The sequence below is a fragment of the Narcine bancroftii genome, chromosome 4 (assembly GCF_036971445.1).
Source record: "Narcine bancroftii isolate sNarBan1 chromosome 4, sNarBan1.hap1, whole genome shotgun sequence".
Taxonomy (NCBI): Eukaryota; Metazoa; Chordata; class Chondrichthyes; order Torpediniformes; family Narcinidae; genus Narcine; species Narcine bancroftii.
The window spans coordinates 62,090,123-62,113,632 of record NC_091472.1 but is presented as its reverse complement, the minus strand read 5'-3'; the positions used below and the strand labels follow the sequence as shown (position 1 = coordinate 62,113,632).

At 40.4% G+C, this 23,510-nt stretch overlaps 1 long non-coding RNA gene across 1 annotated transcript; it reads left to right on the top strand.

The window, feature by feature from the left end:
- Positions 1–9,093: 9,093 nt before the first annotated feature.
- LOC138759858 (uncharacterized) lies at positions 9,094–21,735 on the top strand. The gene is made up of 3 exons (XR_011355158.1): positions 9,094–9,171; positions 20,513–20,626; positions 21,591–21,735. It is a non-coding gene; the product is annotated as an uncharacterized lncRNA (long non-coding RNA).
- The last annotated feature ends 1,775 nt before the right edge of the window (positions 21,736–23,510 follow it).

Below are 23,510 nucleotides of genomic sequence, written 5' to 3'. Positions count from 1 at the left end.
TTTTTGGTAAAAAGCTGTAGGCACATATTTTAGTTCTGTAACACTTACTGAATAGAGGTCTATTCAATGCAAGTACCTGAGATTATTTTTTTTAATCTCAGTGAACTATAGGAGCTCTTTTTGCAGAATCAAACTAGACGATCTTGGAAAAGCTATCAGAATTTTAGCCAAGTAGAAATGAAGAATTAATTAGAAAATAAATGAACAGAATAATACTAAATCCTCCAAATTTGGCTTAGCAGCTCCCATTGTTTGTTGTCTTTAGTTTTATTCATTAATAGAATGTAGTGGTATTGCAAGGTCAACATTCATTACCTTTTCTAATTGAATTTGGACTTGGGGAATTCCCTTCCACATGATAGCTAAGACTCAAAAACAATTCCTTGTGTAAAAATATTCTTTATGGTATTGTCTTTAGTTGTCCAAAGATGCTATTATAATGTTTTGATTTCCCCCTTAATCTAAACTCTGTCTCCAGAAATGCTTTCACTCTTTCCAATCTACCAACTATCTGTAATACCTCAAGTAGATCAGACCTTGATTTTCTGAACTCAAGGGAATACAAACCTGGCCTGGGCAACCTATTGGCAGAGTGTAACCCTTTATCCTGGATATGATTATGTTGATTACAAGCCTACAAGGACAATTTAGCCTCCAGTAATTTTGTTTTCTCAAAATTTGCTCAGCCAGAGAATTAAAGAATGAATCATAAATTCAGATCCTTAGCAATCCAGAGGAAGGCCAAAATTCTGAAACCTAATTCCTTTCCATGCCACCACATGGTTTTAGTCTTAAAACAGAACTTAAATCTGGACTTGCCTCTTAAAGAGAACTGAGAAATTGCTGAGTGCTCAGTTCAGAGAGACATGGCTTACACTTACCTAACCTGACTGCTATACACTGAGAACTTATCAATTCACCAAATGGACTGTAAGATGTCTTCTGGCAGTGGGATCTTCTTCCTCATCAACTTCTCATGGTGCTTGGACATGGCTGTTCTTGCAAGCTCCTTGTCCCTGGGCTTGTAACATCGAACAGTAAAATGCTGTTCCTTCTACCTGCTATGGGAAATCACCTCAGCCATCCTGACAGCAGTTTAAATTCCACCACAGGCAGACTATTTTTAATGCTAAAAATAGACTTGAAATAGTGTACCCCGAAGTCTTGTTCATCGTAGCTGGAGTCTTCAACTGCTCCATCCCCCACATGCATTTTGCAAAATCAGGCAACCAGGCATTACTTCTCCTCTCTGCTTGTAAGCAGAAGTATAAATACCAGGATTAGTGAAAAAAATCCAACCATGCAGGTGCAAGAATATAGATTTCATGCAATGCAACTGTTTTGAGTGGGCTGATGGTCCACATTCAAGAAGTCAGCAGTCAATCTATACGTAAATGTCACTGTCATCAAATGCTTAATTATAAACTGAGCTAAAATTTCATGTTGGGCTCTGGAAATTCTGCTTTTTATCTTTTTATATGGAATTTAAATATTTTCAACAAATGCTTTAGCAACCATGTGAATTAACCATAAAATTTTAGTCAAAATTCCAGTTTTATCTGGTTACTTTATGTAATTATGTTGTTTAATTGGTATTTATATTTCATATCTTTCATGGCTTGGTTCGAAGAAGATTGAAAAGAGGGTTGGTGCGAGAACACAGCCTTGCTTCACGCCATTGTTAATGGAGAAGGGTTCAGAGAGCTCATTGCTGTATCTGACCCGACCTTGTTGGTTTTCGTGCAGTTGGATAATCATGTTGAGGAACTTTGGGGGACATCCGATGCGCTCTAGTATTTGCCAAAGCCCTTTCCTGCTCACGGTGTCGAAGGCTTTGGTGAGGTCAACAAAGGTGATGTAGAGTCCTTTGTTTTGTTCTCTACACTTTTCTTGGAGCTGTCTGAGGGCAAAGACCATGTCAGTGGTTCCTCTGTTAGCGCGAAAGCCGCACTGTGATTCTGGGAGAATATTCTCAGCGACACTAGGTATTATTCTATTTAGTAGAATCCTAGCGAAGATTTTGCCTGCAATGGAGAGCAACGTGATTCCCCTGTAGTTTGAGCAGTCTGATTTCTCGCCTTTGTTTTTGTACAGGGTGATGATGGTGGCATCACGAAGATCCTGAGGCAGTTTACCTTGGTCCCAACAAAGCTTGAAAAACTCATGCAGTTTGGCATGCAGAGTTTTGCCGCCAGCCTTCCAGACTTCTGGGGGGATTCCATCCATACCTGCTGCTTTGCCACTTTTCAGTTGTTCGATTGCCTTATATGTCTCATCCAGGGTGGGAACCTCATCCAGCTCTAGCCTTAGGGGCTGTTGAGGGAGCTGGAGCAGGGCGGAATCTTGGACTGAGCGGTTGGTACTGAAAAGAGATTGGAAGTGTTCTGACCATTGGTTGAGGATGGAGATCTTGTCGCTGAGGAGGACTTTGCCGTCTGAGCTGCGCAGCGGGCTTTGGACTTGGGGCGAGGGGCCGTACACAGCCTTTAGAGCCTCGTAGAAACCCCTGAAGTCGCCAATGTCCGCGCTGAGCTGTGTTCGTTTGGCGAGGCTAGTCCACCACTCATTTTGGATCTCCCGGAGTTTGCGCTGAAGATGGCTGCATGCGCGACGGAAGGCTTGTTTCTTCTCTGGACAGGACGGCTTTGTAAGGTGAGCCTGGTGGGCAGCTCGCTTCTTTGCCAGCAGCTCCTGGATTTCCTGGCTGTTTTCGTCAAACCAGTCCTTGTTTTTCCTGGAGGAGAAGCCCAGTACCTCTTCAGTGGATTGCAGTATGGTAGTCTTCAACTGATCCCAGAGGGTTTCAGGGGACGGGTCCGTGAGGCGGGTTGCAACGTCGAGCTTTGCTTTGAGGTTTGCCTGGAAGTTTCCTCTCGCTTCGTCTGACTGCAGTTTTCCAACATTGAACCTCTTTCTGGGGGCTTTATTGTTCCTGGGCTTTGGCTTGAAGTGAAGGTTGAGCTTGCAGCGAACCAGCCGGTGGTCAGTGTGGCATTCCGCGCTAGGCATGACCCTGGTGTGGAGCACAAAAGAAAAGGTACAAGGACTGCCTAAAGAAATCTCTTGGTGCCTGCCACATTGACCACCGCCAGTGGGCTGATAACGCCTCAAACCGTGCATCTTGGCGCCTCACAGTTTGGCGGGCAGCAGCCTCCTTTGAAGAAGACCGCAGAGCCCACCTCACTGACAAAAGGCAAAGGAGGAAAAACCCAACACCCAACCCCAACCAACCAATTTTCCCTTGCAACCGCTGCAATCGTGTCTGCCTGTCCCGCATCGGACTGGTCAGCCACAAACGAGCCTGCAGCTGACGTGGACTTTTTACCCCCTCCATAAATCTTCGTCCGCGAAGCCAAGCCAAAGAAAGAATATTTCATATCAATGCTTACATTAATCCCTCATGATTAATCATGTCCTGAACTTTTGTGAAAATGAAAGATAAAATGAAGGGAATTAGTGGGTCAGGCACAGCCACTGGATTGAAATGGACAATCAACATTTTTGGTGATGACCCAGTTTTTCTGGAATGCTAAGCTTGCTGATTGTCGGCTCTGTTTGCATTGCTAATGGCAGCGTGACTTATGTTAGATTAACATTAAACCACAGCTGGGAACTAAATAACAGCAAGGAAGGCAGAGGGGTTGGGGTGGTTCTGCTGGCTAAAAATAGAATTCAATCTTTGAAAAGAGGAGAAATTGCATCAGATTATATAGAATCCCTTTGGGTAAAATTAAGAAACTGTAAGGGTAAAAAGATCCTCATGGGAATTATATACAGGACTCCAAACAATTGCCAGGTTGTGGCAGCCAAACAACAGAGGGAGATAGGGAAGGCACACAAAAAGGCAATGCTAATAGTCATGGGGGATTTCACTCTGCAGGTTGGTTGGGAAAACCAGGTTGGTATTGGACCCCAAGAGAAGGAATTTATTGAATGCTTTCAGAATGGCATCTTAGTACAGGTTGTGGTTGCGCCAACCAGGGAAATGGCAATTCTGGATTGGATTTTGCATAATGAACCACAGTGATAGGGGGCTGAAGGTAAGAGAAAGCTTAGGAGGCAGTGATCATACTATGATATAATTCACCCTGCAGTTTGAGAGAGGTAAACTAAAATCAGTGGTGTCAGTATACCAGTGGAATAAAATGGACTACAGGGAGAGGAAATGGCAAAAGTTCATTGGAAAGACACTCTACCAAGGAGCATGGCAGAGCGACAAAGGTTGAAGTTTCTGCGAGTAATAAGGAAAGTACAGGACAGGAGCAGGACAAAAAAAAAAGAAATATTTGAATGCACAAATGATGCAACTATGGCTGACAAAAGAAGTCAAAGTTAAATGCAAAAGAAAGGGCAAAAATTAGTGGGAGATAGAGGACTGTGAAGCTTTTAAAAGTGTACAGGAGGCAATCATTAGGAAGGAAAAAAATGAACTTTTAAAGGACACTTGCAAATAATATCAAAGAGAATACCAAAAACTCTTAAGTTCATTAAAAGTAAAAGAATAAATGAATACATATAGGGCTGATAGGCTTCTAGAAAATGATTCGACGGTACATGATCCTTTATCCGGACATCTAAAATTCCGGAAAGCTTCAAAATCCAGTAAGTAGGGAGAGAGGCAGCCAGGTGGTTGGAGGAGGCAGCTGAGGGACCACCACTTGGGGGACGTGGCTGGGTGGCCGGCGCTTGGGGGAGGCAGCTGGCACTTGGAGGAGGCAACTGGGCAGCCAGCGCTTGGGGGAGGCATCAGAGGGACCGATGCTTGGGGGAGACATCTGGGCGAATGGAAGGGGGTGGGGGTGGATACGTCAGCACAATTCGGGTGGGGTTTCCGAAATCCAGAAAAATTCAAAATTCAGAACACCCTGTCCCCCAAGGGTTCCTGATAAAGGATCGTGTACCTTTATTTGAATGGGAGAACATTCAAAATTTGGAGGTGCAAAGGAACCTGGGAATCTTCTTGCAGGATATGTTAAAGGTTAACCTCCATGTTGAATTAGTCGTGAGAAAGAAAATGCAATGTTTGCATTCTTCTCTGGAGGATTAGGATATAAGAGCAGGGATGTGATGTTAAGGCTTTCTAAGGCACTGGTGCAGCCTCAGAAGGAGTACAGAGTACAGTTTTGGAGTCCTTGTTTAAGAAATGATGTGCTGGCATTAGAAAGGGTTCAGAGAAGATTCACAAGAATGATTCCTGGAATGAAAAAAATAGCATATGAAGACTGTTTGACAGCTCTTGTACTGTACTTCTTGGCTCAAAAGAATGAGGGAGGACTTCCTTGAAGCATTTCAAATCTTGAAAGACCTGGACAAAGAAGATGTGGCAAAATTCTTTCCCAAGGCAGTGGTGTCTTGGAGAAGAGGGCACAACTTCAGGATTGAAAGTTGCCCATTGAAAACAGATGCATGCAGGGGAGTTTCTTTAGCCAGAAAGTAGAATTTGGTACCACAGACTACTGTGGAGGCTAGGTTGTTGGGTGTATTTAAGGCAAAGATTGATAGGTGTCTGAATAGTTGGACATCAAAAATTATGGAGAGTGGGGCCGAATGGCAGAGTAGATTTGAAAGACTGAATGACCTACTTCTGCTCTGATATCTTATAGTTTTATTTCCTTTTTGTGTGGCTATCATCTGTGAGAATCCAGTGTTTAGTGGATATCCTTTGGCCCCATAGCTAACTTTTGTTCTCAGGAGATGGGTGAAAGGCAGTACCAATATAAGTGCAGTCATTGATTCCTGGAACTTTTGCTACTCTCCACTGAAGTAAAAACAAACTTGTTCAGATATCATATGTGACTTCACTTAAGCAGTATTGCACTAAAAATTGTGTATAGTGAATTACATCTTCGGAATCATTCTGGAAAAGATCTGGAGGCAGTCATTTCTTTGAAGCTAATCAAGAAGGTGGGTCTTGACCTTCTATGCTGTGCCAGGAGCATACATTAGATCTTCATGAGGATCTGACGGGAGTAATACTTCCAGCTTGACATGGAGGAAGGAGGAAAGAGGAAGGAGGAGGAAGGGGGAGGATTAATGCACATTCCTCCTCCTCCTCCTTTCTTCCTCTTCCTCCTTCCTCCTCCCCCTGCTTCTCCCTCCCTCCTTCCTCCTTCTTCCATGTCATGCTTGAAATATTATTCCCAAGTCAGATTGAAACTATTGGAAGTTCAAACAAAGCTAAAATGTAATTTTTTGAAGCTTCTCATCTCTGTTGAAATTCTGGAATTTCAATAAGAAAAGTCAAGCATGTATGCAAACAAGTATCGCTCTAAACAAACACCTGAGATTATCAACCCATTGAGTTCCCTTCAAGAGAGGAGAGGGATTTTTCTTACTGCCAAATGCAAGGTACTCCATATGTGCTTAACATGTGCATGACATTAGTTGGAAGACGACTGTTCAATGTGACAATTTTAGTATCGAAACAACATTGAATATAATTGACATCATAATCTGCTGTGACGTGGTGTAATTCCAATGTGTGAAGGAGTCATGTGGTACCCTATTAATGATATGCCAGACAGCATAGATTTGCTGAAAATATCCTTGAATATTTGTGGATAACTGAAAGCAAATTGACAGCTGTGATAATGTGCCTCAACTCACTGAATCATCCCAATTTCATTGCTACAGTTATTTTAAAGAGCCCAGATTCCATTCTTATTTTTAAAAATCATAATAATTCTAATAATAATAAAAGAAAAACAGATAATCAGCAGATTAGGCAGAAATATGGAAATAGAAGCAGAGGTGACATTTCAGGTTGATATGATTTTGGACTGATCATCTTTTATTGGTAACTGGAATTCAAGCAGTTAAACTGTGCACAGTTCTGGCTGAAGTTACACCTGATATTTCAATTGACATTCTCACTACACATAGTTCTATAGTATCAACCTCTCAGTTATGATCAGAATGTTAGTACTTTAATATCTTTCCAAGTACATCACTGTGCCAATCTTTGCAGCAGTGCTGAGATCTGCAATGAATCAGATCACTTCAATAACAGATGGCCCAGTGGGCTTACCTCACATTTGCTTCAAGAGATTTCACACCCTTTCATTGTGCAAATGTATGCATCTGCTAGCTCCAAGTTATTTTAAAACATATAAAATTTACATATGCGAGTAACTTCCAATGGCAGTCCAGGCTTCAGAACATTCTGAGACAGAACAGCATAGACCAAGTATAGATTTGGATAGAGAATCCAGCTGATGCTGTAAATTTGTAATAATTGAAGTAAGGCATTTCTGAGGAAAATTAGAAACTGTTAAAATTACAGGTTTCAGACCTGTCTTTAGAATTGATTATATTTAATTGATTAAATGAGTTTGAATTCAGAATTGTAGAAGAATTATGTTCTCAGTTATCCTTTATAATATTGAGAGTGCTTTCTCACTCCACTACTAGAGTTGGGCCTGCTGGGTATTTCCTTCAATTTCTCTAGCTGGGTGACCAGAACTCCACACAGGGCTCTTAGTGTGGTCTCATCAACATGTTGTACAAATGAATCATGAGTTTCCCACTTTTGTACTTGCTCAGTGAGGGCCAACTTACCAAATGCTTTCTTCAGCACCTTAACCATCTGACTTGCCACTTTCCAAGGACTATGCATTTCTACTCCTAAGTATCTCTGTTCTACAACACTCTCCTGGCCCTTACCATTTATCCTGTCCTGATATGAAAAACCTCACACTTGTCAAAAATCAATTCCATTTCCCACTCCTTGCCCCATTTACCCAACTGACCTAGATCCTATTGTAAACTTACATATCCTTCCTCACTGTCCCCTGTTCCATCAGTTTTGGTGTCATCCACAAATTCACTAACCAAGTTAACTAAATTTCCATTCAAATCATTAAGGCAGGTGGGCTCAATGCTGGCTCCTGAGGCACACCAATCAGAAAAGTATCCCACCTCAACTGCCTTCTTCCATTAAGCCAGTTTTGAATTCAGCAGGCCAGCTCATGTTGGATCCCAAGTGACCTCACCTTTCAGACTAACCTGTTAAGTGGGACCTTATCAAAAGATGATCAAGCATGTAAGATTCATTTTGATTTAATTTAAACATGAACTAATGCATGTTATCTCCTAAAATGGTGAAAAAAAATATAGTAATTGGATATGTAAAGTTAATAATGTTCCAATCCAAAATAGGCAAAAGGTTGGAGAGGAAGCTGTTAATGCAGATAATAGTCTGTTTGGTCACAGAAGGGTGGGAGAGCCAGCTGTCTAGCTTTGTATTCCATTGAGAAGTTCAGATCACACTGTGGTGCAGCTGTTGTAGCTTCTGCCAAACAGCTCCAATAACCTGGATTCACTCTTGACCTTGGCAGCTCTCTGTATCAATTTGTGCATTCTCCCTGTAACTGGAAGGGTTTTCTCTGAATGTCATGGTTTATTCCTAAATTGTGTTGTTAGGGCTGCTGCAAATGACCTCTAATGTATGTGGATGTCAGGAGAACTAGGGGTTGATGTGGGTGTGAGAAAGAATAGGTTTCAAGGAAATAAGTAAGATAATGAGACAGGACAGTGCTGAAAAGACTGGTTTAGACTCAAGTGGCAGAGTGGCCTTTTCTGTCAGAAGAATATGTCCTCCTCTTAGTGCAAAAACTGGATTTTTTTTGGTGCATCTCCTTCTACCTACCTCAAGACTAGACTTCCCAAGGACTGGAAACCCAACTAGCCTGGGTCATGATAAACACTGAACTACATTTCCAGCCACAAACCATCGTAAATCATTCTGGAGGTTGTGGAGGTGAGATCAATGGAGAAATTTAACAAGAATTCAGGACTCTGGGGAACTGACACAGATGAGACTGGGAACAGGTCATTCCTGATCATATTGTATGGTGAAGAGGTTTGACGGACTGAGGCCTGCTTGTATTTCCTTGTATGGTCACAGGTCATTAGGTCTTATATTCAAATTATGAGCTCAGTTAATTGTTTTTTTACAATTTTATTTTATTGTTATGTGTATTAAGATCATATCCAAATACAATGAATTGATAATATACCAAAACTAATACATGCTTTTTCCAAAAAAAAATCCCCCTTCCCTCCCACTCCAAAATCCATAGATAAGGACACGAAAAGAAAAGAACAAAAGAAAGAAAAGTAAACAAAGGAAAATGGCTCAGTTTAGGACATAACCATGTCGAGTGTAAAAAGGTACCAACTTCTTGATTCCATCTGAAACATTTATTTGACAAATCAGATTTCAATCTATTAAGTGTTTGAAGTGTAATATATAATTGATATAAATAATTGTACTGTACCATTTGATATCTAACATTTATTGTGTTTTTCATACTATCATAACAAATTTCAGACCAATTCTTATCCTTTGTATCTACACCTAAATCCATTTCCCAGCATTGCCTCAGTTTAAGAAAACCTTTCTTCTTTGTACCTTTTAATAATAATAAATACATAGCTGATATAAACTTTTAAATATTTATATTCAATACAAATTTCTCTATTTCATCTTGTTTAGGTAATAGATATGGTGCAGTCAATTTTTCTCATAAAAATGCTTTTAATTGATAGTAGCCAAATATTGTATTGTTTTGTAAACCATATTTATTTTTTTAATTGATCAAATCTCATTAAATTTCTTCCTTGATAACAATCTTTAATAATTTTAATTCTGTGGCAGCGTACATCTCTGTGAAGCACCTCCCCCCCTTTGGACCCATCAACCCCGCACGTGGTTCGGGCAGGCGGAGGCGCAGTTTCATCTTCAGCAGATCACCTTGAACTCCACCATGTTCTACCATGTGGTGAGAGTCCTCGATGTGGAAACGGCGGCCAGAGTGGACAACCTGATCCTCCTGAGGAGGGCAAGTATATTGCCCTCAAAATCCTCTTCCTTGGCACCTTTGGTCTCTCCCTTCGGCAGCGCATGGCCAGGCTGATGCACCTCAACAACCTGGGGGATGCTGCCCCGTCCACCTTAATGGATGAGATGCTCGCACTGGCAGAATGTCACAAACTTTGCCTGATGTTTGAGCAAGCCTTTCTTGAACAAATGCTGGAAGACGTCCAGCTCCTACTAGCTGACGAGGACTTCTCGGACCCCAAGAAGTTTGCAGCTCGTGCCAACGTGTTGAAGCAAACTAAATGAGAGAACGAGGTCACCATGAACCAGGTTGCCTGCCCTAGACCCAGCTGACCACAGCCTGCCCCCAGACAGAAGATGGAAGAGCACCAATCCACCTTGTGTTTCTATCACCAATGCTGGGGAGCCCAAGCCCACAAGTGCTGCCAACCCTGCTCGTACCAGAGAAATGACCAGGCTAGCCGCCGCTGATGGCTGTGACGGCTGGCCACATGAACAGCCTCTTACATGTGGTGGATAAGACCAACTGTCGGCGTTTCCTGGTGGACACTGGAGCAGAGTTGAGTTTGATGCCCCGGATCGCCCTTGAGTCCCGCACAAGAACACGAGGCCCCACCCTTCGGGCAGTGAATGGCACCAACATAAAGACCTTTGGCACACAGAATGTTCAGGTACACCTCGGGCAGGATAAATACCGCTGGAAGTTCCTACTGGCCACCGTGAGAACTGCACTGTTAGGAGCTGACTTCCTCTGAGTGCACAGCCTGCTGGTTAACCTAAAGGGCAAGAGGCTCACGAACGCCCATATCTTCCAAACCCTCCGACTCGAGTCATCCAATGCACACAGCCCAGGATTAGCAACCGTCTGCATACCCAAGAACGAGTACTCCTGCATCCTCGATGAGTTCCTTGCCATCGTATGGCCACAATTCACCGCACCATGCCGAGGCATGGTGTACACCACCATATTGCCATGCAGGGCCCTCCACTCCACACCAAGGTCAGACGACTGCCGCTGGAGAAGCTGCAGTTAGCAAAAGAGGAGTTCTCCTGCCTCCAGGACCTCGACATAGTCTGCAGGTCAAACAACCCCTGTGCCTTTTCCTTGAACATGGTCCCAAAGGCCTCTGGGGGTTGGCGCCCATGCAGGGACTACCTCCGACTCAACGATGCAACCACACCTGACCGATACCCCATCCCCCACATCCAGGACTTCACGGCCAACTTGCACTGCGCCAAGGTTTTCTCCAAGGTCGGCCTGGTCAGGGGCTACCACCAGAACCCCGTACACCCAGATGACATTGGTAAAACCACCATTATCATCCCATTCAGCCATTTTCAATTTTTTCGGATGCTCTTTGGCTTGAAGAACGCAGCCCAAACCTTCCAGCAGCTCATGGATGCAGTGGGCAGAGACTTGGACTTTATGTTCATCTATCTCAACAAAATCCTCATTGCCAGTCAAGATGACAATGTGCACAAGACCCATCACCGCACACTGTTCGCCCGCCTGGCTGAATTCGGCATCACCGTCAATGTGGCCAAATGTCAGTTCAGGAAGGAGTTGCTACAGTTCCTGGGCCATACTATCACCACGGATGGGCAGCACCGTTGCAAGACAAAGTCAAGGCCATACAACAGTTTCCCAGGGCAGACACCCTCAAGGGCCTGCAGGAGTTCACTGGGATGGTTAACATCTACCACCGCTTCATAATGCATTCACTTTTTGTTCTGATCTCAGCCAAACAAAAGGCAATCAAGTGGTCAAAGTAGGCTGAGACAGCCTTCGCGCAGACCAAGACTACCCTCCTGGGCACCAGCCTACAGGCCCACCCACGACCTGACACCCACACAGCACTCTTGGTGGACGCGTCTGCCACGGCCATCGGGGGTGTCCTTGAACAAGAGGTCAATGGGCAGTGGCGCCCCCTGGCATTCTTCAGCTGGCACCTCCGACCACCCGAGCTGAAGTACAGTGCATTCGACAGGGAGCTCCTAGCCTTGTACCTCTCGATCAAGCACTTCCGCTATTTCCTGGAGGGCAGACTGTTCACCGTCTTCACAGACCACAAGCCACTCACTCAGCCCCTCGCCATGGCTAAGGATCCCTGATTGGTGCGCCATCTCAGAGTTCACCACCAACATCCGATACCGAGCGGTATTGTTGCCGACGGGCTTTCCAGACTGACCATCCACAACTTGTCCCTGGCCTGGACTAAGCCTAATTAGGTCAGGCCAAGAGGGATGATGAGATGTAGGCCTTCCAAACCGCCATCACTGGCCTGCGCCTTGAAGACTTGAAGCTGCTGGGCAGCCACGGCACAGTACTGTGCAATGTCCCAACTGGCTCGTTGCGACCGGTAGTCTCCCCGCAGTAGAGGCAAGAAGCATTCCGGGTGATCCACGACCTGGCCCACCTCTTAGTCAAGACGTCAGTGCACATGGTGGTGGAACATTTCATTTGGCATGGGTTAAAAAAAACAAGTTGCCCAGATGGCGAGGAACTGCACGCATTGCCAAGTATCCAAAGTCTAGCGCCATGTCAGAACCCCGATACAGCATTTCGACCCACCAGCCAGGAGGTTTGACCATATTCATATCGACATAGTGGGCCCCCTGCCGATGTCCAGGGACGCCCGCTACCTCCTGACTGTCATTGGTCGGACGACGATGTGGCCGGAAGCCATCCCCATCAGGGACAGTTCCACCAAGTCCTGCGCCAGAGCCCTGCTCGCTAACTGGGTCACCTGTTTTGGGGTTCCAGCCCACATGACCAGTGACATGGGCACCCAGTTCACCTCCACCCTTTGGTGCATCTGGCAAACCGCTTGGTGATCAAACTCCACTACACCACGGCATACCATCCCCAAGTGAATGGACTCATAGAAGATTTCCACCAACACCTCAAGACAGCTCTCATGGCACACCTAAAAGGATCCAACTGGACAGACAAGCTGCCAGGGGTCCTGCTAGGCATTAGAATGGCTCCAAAAGAAGACCTCCAGGCTTCATCCATGGAACTCATCTACGGTACACCATAGTCGCTGCCAGGGGAGTTCTTTGGAACAGGTGCCAAACCTAGAGGTGAGACCCTGACCCTTCTCACGGATCTCCGCAACAAGCTTGCCTTGCTGGCATCTCCACCACCGACCCACCACGGGAAGCAGATGGCAAACATCCTTCATCTGGCATGGCCTGCACCCGGCCTCCCTGCAGCACCCTTATGAGGGCCCATACAAGGTCCTCCATCAGTCGGAAAAGACTTTCACTCTGGACATTGGGGGCAGGGAGGAACTTTTCACAGTTGACCAACTAAACTGCCGCACATGGACTTAAACCAGCCCGTGCAGACAGCCCAACCTGGACTGAAGAGCCGGCCACCCAAGCAGCAGGATGCATAAGCCAGTTATGGAGGGGGCGGGTTGTGTGGCAACGCACATCTCTGTAAGCGAACTGACCCCGTTGGCGGGACAGCTGCAGATGATGGCACCATCGGTGCTTACTTATTGCCTTGTGGCTTAGGCCACAGCTCGCTTCCCGGGCCATGTGATAACATCACCGCTGCGTGGGGCAGAACTTTTGTTGGCCTTAAAGGTGTGTGCACAAAATTCAAATAAGCAGATCTACTGGAAATCCTGAGTTCAGTGGTGTGTTTCTGTGTTGTAGCAGCTGCTACAATTCCTTTATTTTACCAAGAAATAAAATTTATATTTTTCAATGCCAGTGGGATCAGTTTTTTGTGGTTAAAGGCATTCTAATTATCCCATAGTCCCTAATTCCCATCTGCACATGAACTTCATGCCATGTATTTAACAAATTTTTAAATATTGCTGTGTCCTTATGTCCAATTAATAATTTATCATTCCATTTGTATATAAATAGTTCAGGAACCATTTCACCTATTTTATTCATTTTTGTATTTATCCATGCTACTTTTTCCCCCCTCTTCAAAAAACAAATAAATAAATCTTAATTGAGCTGCTTTATAATAATATTAAAAATTTGGAAGTTGTAGACCTTCTGCATCAAATCTCCAAGTCAATTTTTCTATTGAAACTCTAGACATTTTGCCCTTCCACAAAAATTTATTATACACTTATTCAAGTCTTTAAAAAAGATTTTTGTGTACAGCAACAGGTAAAATACTGTAAATGTGGAAAAATATTCATTTTAATACAATTAATTTGATCAATTAATGTAATAGGAAAATCCATCAATTTCTTCAAAAAAATCTTCAATTTCCTTAAAGGGCTATAATTAATCTTAAATAACATTTTAAAATCTTTCTCAATTCTTATTCCCAAATACTTTATTCCATTTTCGGGCCATTTTAATTTCATACTTTGTTTACATTGTGTATAATCACCTGTAGTAAGAGGCATAATTTCATTTTTTCCCAATTTATCTTGTAACCTGAAACTTCTCCATATTGTTCTAGTTGAATATATAATTTATCTAGTGAAATTACTGGGTCTGTTAAGTATGCAATCACATAGTCTGCGATTAACTTATTTTGTGTTACCTTTCACCTATTTTAAGACCTTTAATATCAAAACCTATTCTAATTAATTCAGCCAATATTTTTATTACTAACACAAATAGAGCTGGTGATAATGGACATCCCTGTCTTGTCAATCTCGTTAATCAAAAATAATCTGAAATTTGTCACCACTCTAGCTCTTGGTTCAATATATAATATTTTTGTCCAATTTATAAATGTTGATCCTAACCTAAATTTATCAAGTGTTTGGAACAAAAATTCCCATTCGATTCTGTCAAACAGTTTTTCTGCATCTAAAGCTACTGCAATACTTAGATCTTTTCTTTTTTGCTCTAAATGAATTAAACTCATTAACCTAATTACATTATCTACAGATTTTTTTTTTAATAAGCCCAGTTTGGTCCTTATTTATTAATTTTGGTTAAAAGTTTTCTAATCTATTTGTCAACAATTTTGCCACTATCTTGTAATCTACATTTAATAAAGATGTAGGTATATAGGAAGATGGAGCTCAGTTAATTGTTGAACCTCCTATGAGATTTACCTTTGAAATTGAGACCAAAAGTAATTCATGCATTCAACACCCAAAAGTTCATTACCCACCCAGATCTTCCCCTCACTGTCCCAAACATTTTGGGAATCTGACCAACATTTTAAGACATTTAGCTGTCTAACAGCCCCTTTTGCCCCACAAGCCCATGCTGCGCATTTACACCCAACTTTCCTAATACCATACACTTTGAAAGGAGGAAGGAAACCAAATCACCCAGAGGGAACCCACACAGACACAAAATTACTGAAATGTACAAATGTACAAATTCTTTGCAGGCAGTATGGGATTCAACCCTTGGTCCTCATCGCTGGTGCTGTAACAGTGTTGTACTAACTGCTGTGCTAACTATGCCCTGGACAGCCTGGACCAATCACCAAATTATTTTGGCCTTTTTTTTAATGAATCCATGGCTTTACACTTAACAGATATTTTGATCAGAATTTTCATTGCCACTGCTGGGCCCATTCCTTCTGAGCAATTAACTATGGACCTCTCAGTCACTGACCTTGAGATGGTTAGCTTCACACCTATCTACAAACATTGGTGATAGATAAATGCAAGGGATTTAATGAGTCCAAGCTCTCCAATGTGTAAAAGGGTGAGCAGGTTAAGTTATATTCTGAAAGAAGGAGTTAAATGTTAATGCAGGAGCAGAGAGATAAATCTTACACTCTACATTTCCCCAAATCATAATTACTACTTTTCCTGAGTCTGGGTGCAAAGTAAAGGAAAATACAATGCCTACAACCCTTTCAGCACAAATATGACTAGACACAAAAACTGTGATTCAGACATATGTTTTTAATGTTTTATAAATTTTTCAACTGTGAACCGTATCAATCAAACTACATACAAACATTTCCCTCTAAAATATACACAGTGGCATTTTCTTCCCTTTTTCTCCTCTACCTTCCCTCCCCCTTTCCCACCCACCTCCAAACCCATTAAACATTCAACATATACAATACAATAAAACCATTAAAAAATGTCATCACACAATGAAAATAAATAAGAAAATTCTGTCATCTATTTTTACACACTAGATCAAGTTATTTTGTCTTCTTATCATTTTAGGGGGTGTAGGTCCACGGTAGGCCCTTTCTGTTGTGTTCCAAGTACAGTTCCCAAATTTCTTCAAATAATGTGAATTTATTTTTTTAATTATATGTTTTTTTTCCAATGGAATACATTTATTCTTTTCCATGCACCATTGCTATACTCTCAGGCTCACTTCTGATTTCCAAGTTGACATTATACATTTTTTTTGCTACAGCTAAGGCTATCATAATAAATCATTTTTGTGCTTCATTCAGTTTGAGGCCTAATTCTTTACTTCTTATATTACTTAGAAGAAAGGTCTCTGGATTTTTTGGTATGTTGCTTTTTTGATTTTATTTAATATCTGATTTAGATCTTTCTAAAACTTTTTCACTTTCTCACATACCCAAATTGCATGTACTGTTGTTCCAATTTCCTGCTTACAGCGAAAACATCTATCTGGTAATGTTGGATCCCACTTTTTTAACTTTTGGGGCGTGAAATATAGCTTGTGTAACCAATTATACTCTATGATGTGTAACCTTGTGTTTATTATATTCTTCATAGTTCCAGAGCATAACTTTTCCCATATTTCATTTTTTCCCCACTTTTGTTTGGGTTTATAGCTTATTTCATCATTTTCCTTCTCTTGCAGCTTGATGGACATGTTTGTTATAAATCTTTTTATTATCATTGTTTCTGTAATCACATATTCAAAGCTGCTTCCTTCTGGTAATCTCAGTCTGCTTCCCAATTTGTACTTTAAGTAGGCTTTCAGTTGATGGTATGCAAACATTGTACCATGAGTTATTCCATATTTGTACTTCATTTGTTCCAATGTTAATAAATTATTTCCCAAAAAACAATTTTCTATTCTTTTAATTCATTTTCTCTCCCATTCTCTAAAGGAAAGGTTATATATTGTAAAAGGGATTAGTTGATTTTGCATCAATAATAATTTTGGTAGTTGGTAATTTGTTTTTTTTTCCTTTCTAAGTGAATCTTCTTCCATATATTGAGTAAATGATGCAGAACTGGTGAGCTTTTATATTGCACCAGCTTTTCATCCCACTTATAAAGTATATGTTCCGGTACCTTCTCCCCTATTTTATCTAGCTTTATCTTAGTCCAATCTGGTCTTTCCCTTGTCTGATAAAATCTGATAAATAACTTAATTGTGCTGCTCTATAATAATTTTTAAAGTTTGGTAACTGCAAACCACCTTGGTTGTACCACTCTATTAATTTATCTACCCTCCATAAATCTTCGTCTGCGAAGCCAAGCCAAAGGATCCTTGGTTTCCCCCATTTCCATTAAAAAATCCTTATTATTCTCTTTATTCATTAAATAATTTCTCTGTTAAGGGAATTGGTAATGATTGAAATAAGTATTGTATCCTTGGGAAAACATTCATTTTAATGCAATTTCCCCTCCCTAACAATGTTAGTGGCAATTCTTTCCAATGTCCTAAGTCTTTCTGTAATTTCTTCATTAATGGCTGATAATTTAATTTGTACAGGTGGCTTAAATTATTATCTAATCTAATACCTAGGTATCGGATTGCTTGTGTTTGCCATTTAAATAGTGATTCTTTTTTAAATTCTGTATAATCTGCATTACTCATTAGCATCACTTCACTTTTATTTGCATTGATCTTTCTCCATATTCTTTCAATGTCTTATGTAGTTCTTTTATTGATATTTCTGGTTCTGTTAGGTATACTATGATGTCATCTGCAAATAAACTGATTTTATACTCCTTCTCCTTTATTTTTATCCCTTTTATTTTATTTTCTGTTCTTATCAGTTCTGCCAAAGCAAACAATGAGGGAGATAGACATCTTGAGCAAATAATAAAGTGCAGAAGGAACTCAGCAGTTTGGGCACCATCCATTGGCAGAAATAGGCAGTCAACATTTTTGGTCGGGACACTTCATTAGGACTTCATTAGAAGTAAGAAGAGATGATAATAAAGATATAAATTGGGAAAAGAAGCTGTGGAGAGGCCAGGATGTGAGAGTATTCGACAGAAAGGAAACTCAGAGAGACAGGTAGATAGAGAGACAGAGAGAGGTCTGGGAAGGGTGGAGTTAAGGAAAAAATTCAGGAAGAGGGAAAGATAGAAACAAAGGAACACTATAGAGGTGGTGATGGGGGCAGGAGTTACTTCAAATTAGAACATTGTTTTTATGCTGTTAGATTTTAAGATGTCCAGGAAGAAAATTATGTGTTGTTCCTCAAGGTTGAAATATGATTCCTTAACTTAAAGGGCAGCACAGTTAATGTATTGGTTAGTGCAAAGCTATTACAGCACCAGCGACCTAGGTTCCAGTCCAGTGATGTCGATAAGGACTTTCTGTGTTCTCACGTGTCTGCGTGGGTTTCCTCTGAGTGCTTCAGTTTCCTCCTACCTTTCAAAAAATGGCCTGTTACCGTGCTGTACTTCTAATTTTTTTTAAATCAAAAAATTTTAAAAGAAAACAAAAATAAGCTGATTTAATTTCTGTTAAATAACAACAGATTCTTTTTAGCTAATAGCTATCAAGAAGCATTTAAAATGCTTAATTGACCACTGCATGAAATTGGTGGAAAGCTGAGAGGGAGGCAGAGCACAGCTGGCATGTGTGGGGAATGATTCCTGCTTTCTTTCCAAGAGGATAACTCACTGACAGCATGAGAACCCAACAAAAACAAATCAAAACAGATGCAACAGTTAGATGGGAAAGTTTATTTCCCATTATTTAACCTCACCCTTGCTTCGAGTTCATGCATTCAACAATCTCTTTTTATGTCATTAATTTTAATTGGCAAAGCTATAAAATGCAGCTGGTGATAACTAGGATCACAGATGCATCTTGTAATTGACCCCAATGTGTGCCGAGACGACAAAAAAGCTCCGAGCAACTGCATTGTAATCTCATATTTTATGCCTACTTGTAGAGTTCAGAAAATAATGCTAAATTTTGTTCAACACTCTTCCAAAGGAATTTCAAATTTTATATTTAAATTTATTGAGACATAGAGCACAGTAACAGGCCTTTCGGTCCATGAACTTGAGCCATCCAACTACACTCAATTGACTGACAAACCCCCAATATGTTTTGAAGCATAGCAGGAAATGGGATCAACCGATCCAGACACAGGGAGAATGCACAAACTCCTTACAGATAGCGTGGAATTTGAACCCCGGTCCTGATCGCTGGCGCTGTAATAGCTTTGCATTAACAGCTTCTCTAATGGTGCCGTCCAAGGAAGTAGGAAATTTTCCCATTGGCATTGTTACTGTATAAATATTGAAGCCAGAATTTACAGAATAGTTGGGTTAATGCCATCTGACTGAATGAACATGGACCTCAATCATCAGTAGCATGTTCCACAATGAAGAGACACTTCCCGCTCATCCTATTTGTTTATAGCACCAAATATTGTTGGATAACTTTGGAACTTGCATTGCAAATAAAAGCAGTCATATATCATGGCTGAGGATAGATTTAGACCAGACCCTCCTAGCCCATGAGTCTGTGCTGCCTGATTTACACGCAATTAACCTACAATCCCAATACATTTCGAATGGTGGGAGGAAACTGGAGTTCCCAAGGAAAACCCATGCAGACACTAGGAGAATGTAAAAACTCATTACAGACAGCACAGGATTCAAACCATGATTCTGATCCATGGCGCAGTAAAGGCATTGCACTAACTGATAGGCTAATTCTGCCACTTTGAATATAGAGATCTACAGCTTAGTACAGACTTCTGCCCACAGGGTTATGCCAATCAAATAATCTACTCTTCCCTATTGCATAATTCTCCATTATTCATAGATCCATGTACCTGATAGTCTCTTGAAAGATCCTGCTGTAACTGCATTCATCACCATTGCCGGCAGCATATTCAACGCACCATCACTTTTTGTGAGAAAAAAGTTTCTCTAAAGAACCTTAAAACTATGCCCCCTCATCTTAACCATTCCACCCTTGGACAAAATCTTTTGGCCATCCACATGATCAATGTCTTTCATCATCTTATACACCTCTGTCAGGTAACTCTTCAAGGAGGAAAGACCAAGTTCATTCAACCTATCCTCATAAGACATGCTCTCCAATCCAACAAGTTCCTTGCAAAATTCCTCTTAACTCTCTCCAAAGAATCCACATCTTTCATGCAGTAAAATGACCAGAACTGAACACAATATTCCAAGTGGGGTCTTACAGCTGCAACATTACTTCACAGCTCTTGAACTCGATCCCATATTTGATGAATGCAGATTCATCACATGCCTCCTTAACAACACCATCGACCTGTGTAGCAGCTTTGAGGGTCCTATAGTTATTGACCCCAAGATCTCTCAGTTCTTCAACACTGCTCAGTGTCCTTCAATTAACATAGTATTCTGCCTTCAGATTTGACTGATTAAAATGAACAACTTCACACTTTTCTGTTAAACTTCATCTGTCACTTCTTAGCCCAGTTCTACATCCTATCAATATCTCTCTGTAACCTCTGGCAATCCCCAGACTATCTGCAACCTTTGTGACATCCATAGACTTTCTAAGTCACCTTTCCACTTCCTCATCCAGGTCATTCATAAAAATCACAAAGAGGAGGTGTCCCAGAACAGATCTTTGCAGAGCACCATTGATCACCGACCTTCATGAAGAAAGTGAACCATCTACAACTACTCTCTGCCTTCGGTGGGTAAGACAATTTTGTGGCCACACATTGAATTCCACCCCTCCTTGCTTTCTGAATGAGCCTTGCATGGGGAAGCTTATAAAATGCCTTCTTGAAATCTATATGCGCTAAATCCAGCACTCTACCTTCATTAATGTGATGTACACTTTTGTATTTCATTCATCCCTGAGTGTAACAAATAAATGAAAATAAACTAGTATCTAAAAATTGCAATGGTTATAAAACAAAAATCTGATAATCAATTACATAAATAACAATTTAAAAGAAAATTCACTGCTGACATTCTGAACTGTAATTGAATTGGTTCATAGATCAGACAGTGCATATATAACATATAAAAGTAGCATAAATATTCGTTTGAATCAAATCCTGTGGTTGTGAAAATTTATTCCAAAAGCCTTAACTTGTTACTTTACCGATATTGATGAACATGCTGATCAAACCATTTTATGTTTTCATATTTTCAAATTTACATATTTTATAATATCAAAATAAAAGAATTTCATTCACTGTAACATGGCAACATTATTTATTGGAGATCTTTTACCTCAGGAGACTTCATAGTTGGGTGTGAAGCACAAAGACCTGATAGGAAATGGGAAGAGATTAAGTTGGCTGATGTAGCACAGAGCAAGTCACTTGGCCCCAAGCCATTGCCATTTCTCAGAAAGAGCTTTCCAATTAGTCCATGCTTCTGCCCATTCCAAACAACCCAATTAATTTTTTCTCTTTCAAGAATATACCCCATTTTCAAAATTATTATTATATTTCTTAGTCTGTCGCTGAACCTCATGAACTTGGAGCATAAAATGTTTTTTTTTCCCTGACATCACATCAATTAATTAGAAAATTATCTTATTCCTTATTTTGTAATTATCAAACCATTTGCCCCTGTCTAACCTCTTTATGATTTTCAAACCTTCAATCAAATCTTCCATTAACATTTTCTGCTTTGTATTTTAGAGTGGATAGGAATGGAACCTCAACATTTCTGGTGCTAAGATTTTCAAGTGAGAAAGAGTGAGAATTAAAAACAATACTGATGGGGAAATATTGCAATTGCAACTGCCAGCAAAGGTTCATTGTGAGGAAGATTCAAAAGATGTTCAAAATTATTTGAAATGAATAACAAAATAGTATTAATGCAGAAAGATTCAATGGGTGGTGTGGACATGGTGAGCTATAGAACCTGTTGCTGTGCTGTGACTAAATTATTCTGTCTTAAAAAAAAGGAAAAGCATATGTTGGGAGGGTTGTATGATATCAGATGACCATGAACTAAAAATGTAAGTAATTTGACCAGTTCTTTTCTGACTAAAACAGGCATTATTATCAAAATATCTGACATAGTTTATTTTTAATATTTGCTGGACTTTGCCATTATCTCTTGTCTCTTCATGTAACTTTTATCTCTGACACTAGTCTACTAAATTGCTTCTGCATTAGAACCTAAGGAGGAGTAGGGATAGACTACCTAGCACTTTAAGCAGACGTAAGCTACCTAGCCCACCATTCAATAAGATCAAGATGATCTGGTCATAGACTGTTCCACTTACCTGCCATTCTCCATAACTCTTAATTACCCTACAATTAAAAAATCTATCAATCTGAAACTTATTTAATGAGACAGCTGTTATGTTTGTTCCTTGAAGAAGTACAACCTTGTGTGGGTTTAATGCTTAAACAATTATATTTTTTGAGCTGCTTGAACAAACAATGCACTTGACTTCTGTCGTAGTCTACTTCTGTTCCCACACACACCACATGCATTGCCTACTGGGAAATGTAGTTATTTATTTTTAAAAATACCAACACAATACCATGTCTTTTTCTTTGAAAAATGTATTTAAAGTTTTTCAAAGTACAAACATAAAACACAAAATCAAACTAAATCGACCCCCTGTAACCCACCCCCTCCCAACTATCCCACCCCTGACTACTCTCCCCCCTTGGAGCTTATATCTATATTAAATAAAACATTTATATAAAATCACAAAAGGTGCGGTATGTCAATCTACCTCTTAAAAAACAAATAAAGCATCTACTTTACATCTAAATCCATACATTCCAAATACAAAGTCCACATTTTAACAAAAAAAGTAATTATTTCATAAATTATACATTATCTTCTCTAAATACAAACATGATTGAATTTCTTTGTGCCATCTTTGTATGCTTAACTCAAAATTATTTTTCCAGGTTACTGCTATACATTTTCTAGCCACCCCCAAACCCAATTGAATAGATGCAATTTGAGGTTTTTCCAAACATGCTTATAATTGGATTCATATAGCCCAATAAACACATCCATGGATCTACATATAATTCTATTTGGAACAAATCTCGCAAAAATTTAATAACTTTCTCCCAAAAAGGTTTAACCTTTATAAATTCCCACACTGAATGCACAAAAGTACCTGTCTGGTTCCCACATTGAAAACACAAATTAAACTCACTAAAACCATATCTCTTTAATTTTTCAGGAGTTAAATATAACTGATGTTAAAAATTATAATTAACTAAACTATAACGTACATTAATTAATTTTGTAACACTATCTGAACACAAATCAGACCATTCTTGCTCAGAAATGGGAATAGATAACTCTTGTTCCCATTTATCCCTTATTCAAAAGACCTTTTCATATTTGCTTGTAACAACAAATACATTTCTGAAACAAACCCTTTCTTTCTCTTATCCGTAGCTAATTTCTCAAACTTCGAGTGACTTGGTAATATTAATTCTCACCCAAAACACTTCATTAAAAAGTCACATACTTGATAATAAGCAAATAATGTATTCTGTGATATACCAAACTTCTCTCTAAGTCAATCAAACTGAAGAAATGAACCTGCTCCAAAACAATCTTCCACTAATGCCAAT